The following is an 11,860-nucleotide window of genomic DNA, read 5'->3' as shown; positions in this document are numbered from 1 at the left end:
CTTCTCTTAAACAACGATCTCTATACTATCTCCCAAAATAAAGCCCTAAATGTGGCCAAACAAATCTAAAGAAAGCAAGAAAAATCCAGGTGTGGTAATGTGCGCCCTAATTCCAGCATTTGGGAGATGAAGGCTGCCTTCAAACTCCCAGTCTCCACAACCTTCTACCAAATGCTGGATTATAAGCATTCAGCAACATGCCTGACCTATGTCTCCTGCTTTAATTCACCCTATTTATTTTATTATCTATTCTCCTGCATAGTGTCCCTACATTCCATTCCCCTCCTAATCCCTTAAAAGAGAAACATTAAAGTGTTTTGGTTTAGATCTAACTAATTAATTAATTAATTGTGCATGCTTGTGCATGTGCCAGCGGAGGTCAGAGGAGTGTTGGATCCCCTGGGGCTGGAGTTACAGGTGGCTGTGAGCTGTCTAATGTGAGTGCTGGAAAGCAAACTCCAGTACTCTACAAGAGCAATTGCACACTCTTAACCTATAAGCCATCTCTCAAGCACTTTAAAGTGATTTTATTGTTTTGAAATAAAGTCTTATATAATCCAGGCTGGCTTCTAACTTACTGTGTATCCAAAGCTAAAGTTTAACTCCTGATCCCCCATGTCTTCACTTCTTAAGTGCTAGGGTTATAAGCATGCACCTCCATGCCCAGATGAATTTTCCTTTTAGTACCATAAAATGTGGATATATGTATATTCATGCACACATATATGAATATATACCTAGGTTGTCCAAAAGGAATATTGTGAGAAACCAGAACAATGTGGAAAGTAACTTCAAGTTGGTCAGAGTTAGTTTTGCCATGTTTTTCTTTAGTTATTTGGTTCTGGTACGTTATCAGCATTTTTCAGTACCTGTTCCCTTAGCTACAAGGATGTACTGGTGTATTTGAACACTTGGTCTCTAGCTGATGGAGCAGTTGGGGATGTTTGGATGTGCAACCTTACTAGAGGAAGTACTTCACTGGGTGTGGGCTTTGAGATAAAAAACCTTGTGGCACTTCCAGTTTGTCTCTCTTTGCTTCATGTTTGTGCATGAAGATATGAGCTCTCAGCGTTCCGCTTCTGCTGCCATGGCTCCCTGCCATGCTTGGTTCTTATCTTTCTGGAACCATAAGCCCAAAAAACTTTCCCTTTCTTCTATAAGTTGCTTTTAGTCACGGTGCATTATCACAGCAATAGAAGGGGCAGGTAAAATAATAGAACTTAGTTTTACATGTTCAGTGCCTCTTTAGTTATTAGTTGATTTGGATTCCTGAGCCATCATACCCTGGATCAGATGACCCAAGACACACCTCTTTCCAGATCAACCAGGCCATTGGAGTAGTGGAAAGATTGTCAGGTACCAGGTGACACCACCCAGGTTATCTTGAGTAGGAACAGGCACTCATGAAACTGGATGCAAATTTCACTGGTCCTCAAATCATTTGCATATTTGGATTCATTCAGTGACTATTCGTTGACCATTCCCCTGGGAAAACTCAAGTCCTGAGCTTTAGTAGAAACAGGGTCATTGCCTCAAGGAGCTTTCAATTTGATGGGCTGTTGAGCCCCAGACATTAGAACTGTGCTGTGTAGAGAGCTTGTGGGACCTTGAGAACCCAAAGAATAGAACCTGATCCCACTGAGAAATCAAAGTAGGCTGCTGGATGAAATTACATTTGGACAGCTGAGTTCACTGGGTTGGGAGAGTCAGTGTAAAGAGCCTTTAATTTAAAAAAAATGTTGTAAAGATACTTAGAATAGAAAAGGTCTGAAACATTGCAGGAATAATTTGTTAGTTCAGTGGTGTGAGCCCAAAAATGGCAAAGGATGAGTCTTGGCATGTGACAAAAGACAAAGTTATGGTTGGCCTTAACTACCAAAGAAGGAGCTAGAACTTCATCCTGTGGCAAATGAGGTATTATACAAGGAAAGAATGCATTGGCTTTGTGCCAATGTCCTCACATTGCTAGTGTACAGTATATTAATCTAAAAATGGACAGTCTAGAAGCTAGGGTGTAGAATTAGTGTCATTTCTGTGAGGGACATTACAACTAGATCAGGGCAGTGGCAGAGTCTGAGTGGTAGATTTGACAAACAGAAGGAAACCAGCTGGACCTATTGGGATCAGCTATGAGGAGACAGGAATTTGTGTTGCACATAAGACAGAGAACAGAGAGTAGGGTATGCTGCACAAGTGTAAGCAGAAAGATGAGCACCAGAGGAACTCTGAGCTCGGGCTGTGGAATAGGACAGGCAGAAAGATCCTTCCGGAGGAGGAGGGATTCAGGCTAAGACACACTGTGTGACTTTGGGCCAGTCACCTTGTATTTTTCTGGTCCTTTGGGTTTCCACCTGCTAAATCAGAAGGCAAATTGTGAGGACTGCATTACATAAGAGGATGCTGAGGGCTGGCAAGATGGCTCAGCACATACATGTGCCACCACCAAGCCTGATGATGACAGGAGAGAATCAAGTCCAGCAACTGTCCTCTGAACTCCACGTGTGTTCCATGGCACACATGCAACCTCTCTCTCTCTCTCTCTCTCTCTCTCTCTCTCTCTCTCTCTCTCTCTCTCTCTCTTTCAAAAGAAAGAATGCTCAGGATTCAGGGGGTGCAATGACAGCAAATCTCCATTGCACACTTGACTGGATTTGGAGTCACCTAGGAGACACACCTCTGGGTTTATGTGTGAGGGCATTTCCAGAAAGGAGTAACTGAAGAGGGGAAGCTGCACCCTGAATGTGTGTATACCTTCCTATGGGATGGAGTTCTAGACTGAATAAAAATGGAGAAAGGAGAAAGACAGCTGGAATATCAGCATGCATCTTTCCTGGATCATTACTGTGGATGCAATGTAACTCACCACCTCATGCTTATGCCACGATGCCTTCCATACCATGATGGACTGTACCCTCATAGTGTGAGGCAGAATAAACCCTCACATCTTAAGCTATTTTTGTGTTTTTACCACAGCAATGAAAAAAGGGGCTAATACAGATATCCCTGCATTCAAAAGAAGAGGTTATATGGAAGGGGATATATGACCAGAACACGTGTTGGAGGCCATCAAAGGCCAAGGCAGAGGAACCAATATTACCATGGGAGGCTCTATATTGGCAGTCAGCATAGATGCCTAAGAGATCAGTCTCAATCTCAGGATTGCTGTGCAGTGCCCAGTCTGTTGTAAACCACTCTGCATCTTAGTTTCCCATATGAAAAAGACAGGTGTGTGTGTGTGTGTGTGTGTGTGTGTGGTGTGGTGTGTACGGGGTAGATAAATTGTTCTCAAGGGCTTATTCCAGGTGCTTCAGTTCTATGGCATGGAGTGCTTTTAAAAGGGGAGTGGGGAGGTTAGTACTCTCTCTATCCCTGACTTGCTTTATGGCCTTTAGCCAGCTGCTGGACCTCTCTCAGCCTATTTTCACATCTGAAATATCAGGAGATTGGGGAGGAGAGGCCCCAACATCCAATGATTCTCCCTAGACGACGCTCACACTCATCTGCAGCTGAAAAGCTTTGGGCAAATCACAGGAAAGTGAGACACTGGTCACAGATGAACCCCTTTCCAAATCTTCTGTCTTCTCCCACTGCCCTCCCCGCCCCACTGTCAGGAGCTTGCAGCACTGGCTCGCTTGCCAAACTTGTTGCCATGACAACGGGTTACAAATAACTCAGATGCAGGCAAAGATTTTAACCCAAGAGCTGCTGGGCCAAGTGCTTCTTGTTCCTTTCCCAGACCAGACTAAGGGAACAATGCCACAAATTCTTTAGGATCAATTCATTCTCCTGCTGACAAGCCTGCCTAGGTTCCCCAGTGTCACAAGAATAAGACCTGGCATTCCAGGTCCTCTGAAAACCCAATTCAATTCTTTCCAATCTTATTTCCCACTCGCCCCCATTAAGAAATGATCGCTCCTATTTTTGACACCTGCTGTCTGACAAGCCTGGTGTTGGATGCTTTATATGCAATATCTATGAAAATTTCCCCCAAACTTCTATTAGGTGGAAACTATTATCCCACCTGAGACTCTATGCTGCCTGAGACATTTTGTATGTTACAAAGGTAAGAACTGAGGTTCACAGATATACGGATGTCAGAGGTGGAATTCAAATGCAAATCCATAAGATTCCCAAACCCAGATATTTTGTCTTGCTCATGGTTCACACATGTAGGTTTACATACTTGGAATATACAGATAAATTGTGGGCAGGTAAAACTCTAGAAGGATGACACCGAGAGATTGAGAGTTCAAAGCCAGCCTAGACAATTTAGTGAGATACTGCTTCAAAAGAAGGAGGAGGAGGTGGAGGAAGAGAAGGTATATTGGGCATGATAGTATACTCCTTCACTCTTTTAATCCCTGCACTCCAGAGGCAGAGGCAGGTGGATCTCTTGTGAGTTCAAAGTCAGTCTGGATTATATATCGAGTTCCAGGACAGACAAAGCTACAAAGTGAGGGCCTGTCTCAAAATATCTAAAATATATATATGGGGAGGGTACCTAAAAATTTTGCTGTTCTTCCAAAGTATTCATGCTCAATTCCTAGCACTCACATGGTGATTTACAACTGTCTGTAACTCCAGTTTCAGGGGATCAGACACCCTCTTCTGGCCTTCATGAGCACCGGGCATGCATGCAGTATACTTGCATACATGGAGAAAAAACATTCATACACATAAAATAAAAATAAATAAAATTTAAGATGTGATGAGTTTATCTGATCTAATCTCTAAAGCTCCAGAAAACAAAAATAGAGAAATCAAGGATAGAAGATCACACCTCAGATTTCTGGCTACAAACCAGTACAGATCAAGTACAGATCAAGGATAGAAACCACAACTCCAAAGTTCCCATTATTGGGGAAAAGCATTATTGGGGAAAAGTTTCAACAGTGTTCAGGCAAGCAGGATGTGGTTTAGAGGAGTGGTAATTGAGAATCATGGCAGGGAAAGACATGGACCAATAAGAAGAGAGCTGATCTACCCTGCCACATCCAATAGGACAAAAAGGTTCCCTGACAGTGGGAGCCAGATGTCAAGTCCCAAGCAGGATAATTTAAAGTATTTGATGTAGTGGGATGGGGTGGCCAAGTGGTTAAAGCGCTGGACCATAGATATTTGTTGGAGCTGTTGATAGTCCTGCACTTTCCCTTTATGGTAATCTCATGACCCTGGGTAGACATGACAAGACTCAGTACCTACACTCCAGCAAAGGCATCCACTAGCTATACTGAAAGGACCCCTAATAGATTTTGTAGGTCCCCACTGAATCACCTTAAAGGGAGCTCTACTGGTAGACCTGACAGACCACTGCCACATGCACTGTGCCTCAAACCAATCCACTGTTTTTACTGAAGAGAGAGAGAGAGTAAGTGTCTAACTTATTGAGATATATCAACTAATGTTGCTTCAAATTGCTCAGATAGTATAAACACATTATGAAGAATTACAGTGAGTCATTAGTTAAAAGTCTTTTCAGAGCTGGAGACTTGGCTCAGAGTTAAGAGCATGTCCTGTTCTTCCAGTTCTCAAGTTCAATTCCCAGCACCAGCACCCACATCAGGTGGTTCAGAACCATCTGTAACTCAAGCTCCAGGGAATTCAACACTCTGGCCTTTGAAGGTCCATATACCAACCCCCATATACACATACACATAGTTAAAAATAATAAAAAATAAATAAATATAAAAAGTCCTTTCAGTTTCAAGTAACAAAAATCTTGACTGACAATGGCTTACACGTGACTTACACACATACAGCTTAATTTGTTTATTTCATGGGTTCATCTGCATGACCAAGAAATGAAGTCCTTCTAACATTTCTATATATCTTCATGCTCAGGCTCATCTCTTTATGGTCCCAAGATGGCTGTTATGTGTCTAGGCCACATGCTTATATTCAAATCATGAGGAAGGGGACAGAATCTATCACATTGTTCTATGTTCCTTTGCTCAGGAAATCAATAAGTTTTACAGAAAGTCCCGAGAAAATAACATGTTGGTCATAGGCAAGTCATATAGCCATTTTTAGCTGCAAAGGAAGCTAATAGAGTACCTAGCTCTTCAGTCTCTGAATGGCAGCTGGTAGGGAGGATGGGATTGGGCATTGTAAGTGACAGAAAAATGGCCAAACCAAGTAACATGTTAAAAATAGTTACTTCTAGATTGCAGTGGAAGTAAATGGGACAAGACAGTGTTAGATTTTATTTTGTATCTTTTAGCAATACTTTGCTTTTTTGAAACTATGTGTATTGTCTAGAAAGATGGTTCAGCAGTTAGGAACAGTTGATGTTCTTATAGAGGCCCTGTGTTCAGTTCCCTGCACACACATAATAGTTCATAACTCTCTGGAGCTCCAGCTCCCAGGGATCTTACACCCTCTTCCAGCCTCCACAGTACCAGACACATAAACGGTGCACATACATACATACATACATACATACATACATACATACATACATACATACAGGCAAAATACTCATATACATAAAATATAAATAAATAAATCTTAAAACAAACAAACAAAAAAACAACAGATAGCTGGCTGTGGTGGCACATACCTTTAATCACAGCATTTGGGAGGCAGAGGCAGGCAGATCTCTGTGTGTTCAAGGCCAGCCTGGTCTACAGAGTGAGTTCCAGGACAGCCATAGATACATAGTGAGACCCTATCTAAAAACACCAAAAGATGATGATGATAATGATGATGATAAACCTTGTGTGTTTCAGGAGTCCAATGCCCTCTTCTGGTCACAATAGGCACTGCATACATGTGGGGTGCAGACATATATGCAGGCATAGACACTCACACAAGTAAAAGGAAAGTAGTAAATCTTAAACAAAAACCCAAAACACTCCAAAAAAATCCCAACAACAACAAAAAAGCCACGTGCATTGGATTACTTTGATTTAATATATATATATATATATATATATAGAGAGAGAGAGAGAGAGAGAGAGAGAGAGAGAGTGGGGGAGAGCAGGAGGAGAGAAAAGAGGGGGAACTGGGATTGGAATGCAAAAAATAAATTAATAAAAAACCAAAAAAGAGCTTCTTCTACTTCGGGAAAACACCAAATGGCAGATGACGCCGGTGCAGCGGGAGGGCCTGGAGGACCTGGGGGCCCAGGATTAGGAGGCTGCGGTGGCTTCCACGGAGGCTTCAGCAGTGGTCTCAGGGGCCATGGTCGCCGAAGACAAGGAGTGGATCCCCGTCACCAAGCTGGGCCGCCTGGTATAGGACATGAAGAACAAGTCCCTGGAGGAGATCTATCTACCTTTTCTCTCTGCCCATTAAGGAATCCCAGATTATTGACTTTTTCTTGGGGGCATCTCTAAAGATCATGCCAATACAGAAACAGACAAGGGCTGGCCAGCGGACCAGGTTCAAGGCTTTTGTCGCTATTGAGGACTACAACGGTCATGTTGGTCTTGGTGTTAAATGCTCCAAGGAGGTAGCCACAGCTATCCGAGGGGTCATCATCTTGGCCAAACTTTCCATTGTCCCTGTGAGGAGAGGCTACTGGGGGAACAAGACTGGCAAGCCCCACACTGTTCCATGCAAAGTGGCAGACCACTGTGGCTCTGTGTTGGTGCGACTCATCCCTGCCCCCAGAGGCACTGGCATCGTCTCTGCTCCTTTGCCCAAGAAGCTACTGATGATGGCCGGTATTGATGACTGCTACACATCAGCCAGGGGCTGCATTGCCACCCTGGGCAACTTTGCCAAGGCCACCTTTGATGCCATCTCTAAGACCTACAGCTACCTGACCCCTGACCTCTGGAAAGAGACTGTGTTCACCAAGTCTCCTTATCAGGAATTCACTGACCATCTTGTGAAAGCCCATACCAGAGTCTCTGTTCAGAGGACCCAGGCTCCAGCTGTTGCCACCACATAAGGGGTTTTACAGAAGAAAAATAAAGTGAATTAAGTCTATTAAAAAATAAAAGCAAAAAGAAAAAGAAACATATATAGTATAGGTTTTCTAATGAAGAAAAACATTTAAGAACTAAAAGTTGAACTGTTTCTATGTCCCTAGAGCAATGGATGTCAATTCATCATGGAAGGAAACTTCGCAGAACAGGCCCTTCCCTTAGACTGAGTCATCACCTGTGAGTCAGGGAAAAGTGTGCTGTTGTTGCTAGTGTAAATATGGTCAGTGCAAATCTGTGTGCTTCTGTATAGAAGTTTCAAGAGTTGACTGTGGGCAACAGTCCCTAATCAGTATCATATTAGCTCTAGCAGCCCTGGCAGCTCTCTTCCCTTCTCTATGAAATGACAGTTCAAATCTGTTACATATATGATCCACTGATTTAAAATGCTTTCTGGCCTGTTTGCTGGGCATGTAGTTCAGTTGGTTAAGACCTGCTTAGCAAGCATGAATTTCTGGGAGCTCTGCACAGAACCAGGCATAGGTATTTTGTCTGCCTGTAAGACTGTACACCATGTGCATGCAATGCCTGAGATGGCCAGAGAGGGCACTGGATCCCCAGGACACATTATTATTTCATGTGTATGAGTTTACATTTATGAAGAAGAATATCTTCGTTTTATGCTTATGGCTCTCTTTCCTCATACATGTTTGTGGTGGCTTGAAAACGAATGGCCCTATAAACTCATATATTTGCATGCTTAGTCCCTGGTTTGGAAGGATTAGGAAATGGGGCCTTGTTGGAGGAGGTGTGTCACTGGATGTGGGCTTTGAGGTTTCATAAGCCCACTGCCAGGCCCCAGAAGGTAGAGGTAAGCAGATCTCTGAGTTTGATGCCAGCCTAGTCTATAGAACTAGTTCTGGAACAGCCAGGGCTATGCAGAGAAATCCTGTCTAAAAATATATTTTTTTTTCTTGACTATCATCTTCTATTTAGCACCAAGACTTTAGTAAAGTTCTTTTAAACATACAGACATACACAGAAGATGTTGTACCTATTTTCAAAATAATGAAAGTATTCTCTGTATAAAGCACCATTGGGTTAACAGAGGCTGGAAAGTGGGGAAGTATGTGAAAAGGATGAATGAACATATACAATGATTCAGGAGAGTAACAGGGATAACTTCCAGTGTTCTATAGATAGTGTGGGCACTATGGATAACAGCATTCAGTTGTATGTTTAAAAGTTGCTAGTAAGAGATATTGAATGTTCCTAACACAAAGAAATGATAAATGTACATGTAGTGTTTCTGCACACTATATACTAAGAATTTCTGTACAGAAATATGTACAATGATTACGTATCAATTAGAAATATTTTGGACTCGAAAAGCAAGGGAAAGAGAACAGACAGAGGATATTCATCAGTCAAGCAGCAGGGGTTCTACAAAGAACAGGAAAGGAGAAAATTACCTAAAAAAATCCTGCAATTTCTCAGCATAGAGGAACTTGAGTCTTCAGACAAAGACGGTCCATCAGTACAGCAGGTGACCAGAAAAATAGATGAAAAAAAGCATGCATGTGGACATATTATTGTGACATTTCAAAAAACAAAAAAACAGGAATAGATTTTTTTAAAGCCTTTAAGCTCCTAGAAGTGGGGAAAACAGGTCACAATCAAAAGTATGAAAATAATATTACCATATGACTTTTAAGCAGCATCTGTGTTTTAAAAAGTAATACTTTCAAAAGTCAGAGAAATTATTTCATACACAGAATTCTAGAGCCAAAGTGTAACTGAAATGTGAAGGTAAATGTAACAACTACATTTTTAGATGCTCAAAGATCCCTAAATCGACCTTTCTTAAGTTACTTTAAAGCAGGATGATGGTGGAGATCTCTGTGAGTTCAAGGCCAGACTGGTGTACAGAGCAAGTTCCAAGACAGCCAGAGCAACACAGAAACCCTGTCTTTAACAACAAAACAAAAGTTACTTCAAGATGTCTCCAATAAAATGCAGGATTCTTCAATCAGTCAGGAATCTTGGATATAAATACCAGAAACAGAATTCAGCAGAGTTAAGGAGGAAAAGGGGGCTTGTTGTAACACCAGCATCATGATGTAAGTCTAAAGAATCTGGCTGAGACAATAGGACAGGAATTAGGAAGGCCTGGCAGGAGGAATCACAGCTAAGGTCCTAACTGGGGAGAAAGTAGCCCTTGGTACTGCTTCTCACAGTGTGTGTGATGTTAGCATCTCACACCATAGCAAATGAACTCTGTATCCCCATGTCTGCTGTGGACTTCAGTTTCCTTAATCATTACTGGCAAGTCATGACACATCCATCACTCCAGTGAAGGCTGCCCTCCCTTTCTCATATTATTTTCCCTATCATTCTCATTTTTTGCTCATGTTGGTGAGTCTCTCTAGTAGCTTAACTGTCCTTTCTCAGGTTTATTTGGATATATGCATATCTGTGGAAGTATACACTGTAATATATACACTTACATAAATGATATCTTGGTATAAATCTGATTCTGTTTCTTTTTTCTTTCAACACTAAGTTTGGGTAGCTATGTGTCCATGTTATTATATGTAAATCTAGCTACTATTTTTGTCTTATACCTTTCCATCCTATGAAAACTCTATAGTTTGCTTATCTAGTCCCATTAGGATGGACACCTCAGGTGATTCTAAGTCCTCACTACCTCAGAAACTGATACAACAGACAAGCTCAATCCTTAGGACTGATGTGACAATGTCTCAGAATATTTGCCCAGGATGTGGACTTCTAGGTCATACAATGTTTCCACAAGGGACAACCCAATAGCTCTGCAGAATAACTGAGCCAGTCCTCAGTAAACCAACAGCTGTTTTTTCCGCACATCTTCATCAGCATCTAAGACTACGGAGAACTTTCACACTGCTACCACCACAGGAGTAATTTCCCACTGCTAATTTCATTTCTCTAATTATTAGCAGAGTTAAAAATCTCAACAGCTGCAAATTTCCTATTGTATACATTACTATCTAAATCCTATGTCTATGTATCTGCTGCGCTGACAACCTTCGTTTTCATTTTCTTTGTTTTCATTATTTTTGCATTTGTTTAGACACAAACCCTCACTCTGTAACCCAGGCTGGCCTTGAACTCATGGAGATCACCCTACTTCAGCCTCCAGAGTGCTGGGATTACAGGATGTACCATCTGGCTTTATTTGTATGCTGATTAATCCTCTGTCAAGTTTTACACACTACAAATACATTTTCCAGTCTATTATTATCCTACTTTGTATATTCCTGGCTCCTCTGTGTTGCTGGCACTAGAGTCAAATTTATGAATATAATATTCTGGGTTTGTTGACTGGACCATCTCTGAACCAGTCATCACTGTGACTGGGGGATGAAATTACTTTGGCCAGTATACCTATGAAGACCAGTACCTAGATCTGGTGCTGGGGTCAATCCAACTTCTATAGTTGTTATAAAGTGGGCTGGCAACTAGCCCCAGGTTCCACCTGTCTCTACTTTCAGATGGAATGTGGAAAATAACCACAATATCCATTATAAATGTGTGAACTGAGAAAGTGAAAGCTATGGGGTCCAAGAAACAGTTTGTCCAACCTAGAAGAGCAATGGAGAGACATCCCAGGATGGCAGCTGTGCAGCAGCCCTATAAAGCAGCCATCCACACAGGAGCAGAAAGAAGAAAGACCCCAGGAGGAACGTTTTCTACAGAAAAGGGAGAGGGGCTTCAAATCACTTTCATGCTTTCCTTGGGAATTTGGAATAACTTAATAAGGTTCTAAAATCAGACAATGAAAACAAAAGAAAGCAATTAGAAATGCTAGGCTGTTGTGAAATGTCCTCTGCCAAAGTTAGTAATCCACAACTCTTCAATTTAGCCGCAGGCAGATTTTTTTTGGATGAGGACATAAAACAACCACATTCTTCACCAAAATATCACAAGATCATACTAGGCCACATACT

Source organism: Phodopus roborovskii, unplaced genomic scaffold (assembly GCF_943737965.1).
Source record: "Phodopus roborovskii unplaced genomic scaffold, PHOROB, whole genome shotgun sequence".
Lineage (NCBI taxonomy): Eukaryota > Metazoa > Chordata > Mammalia > Rodentia > Cricetidae > Phodopus > Phodopus roborovskii.
The sequence above is the reverse complement of the archived record's forward strand: the minus strand, read 5'-3'. Positions refer to the sequence as shown.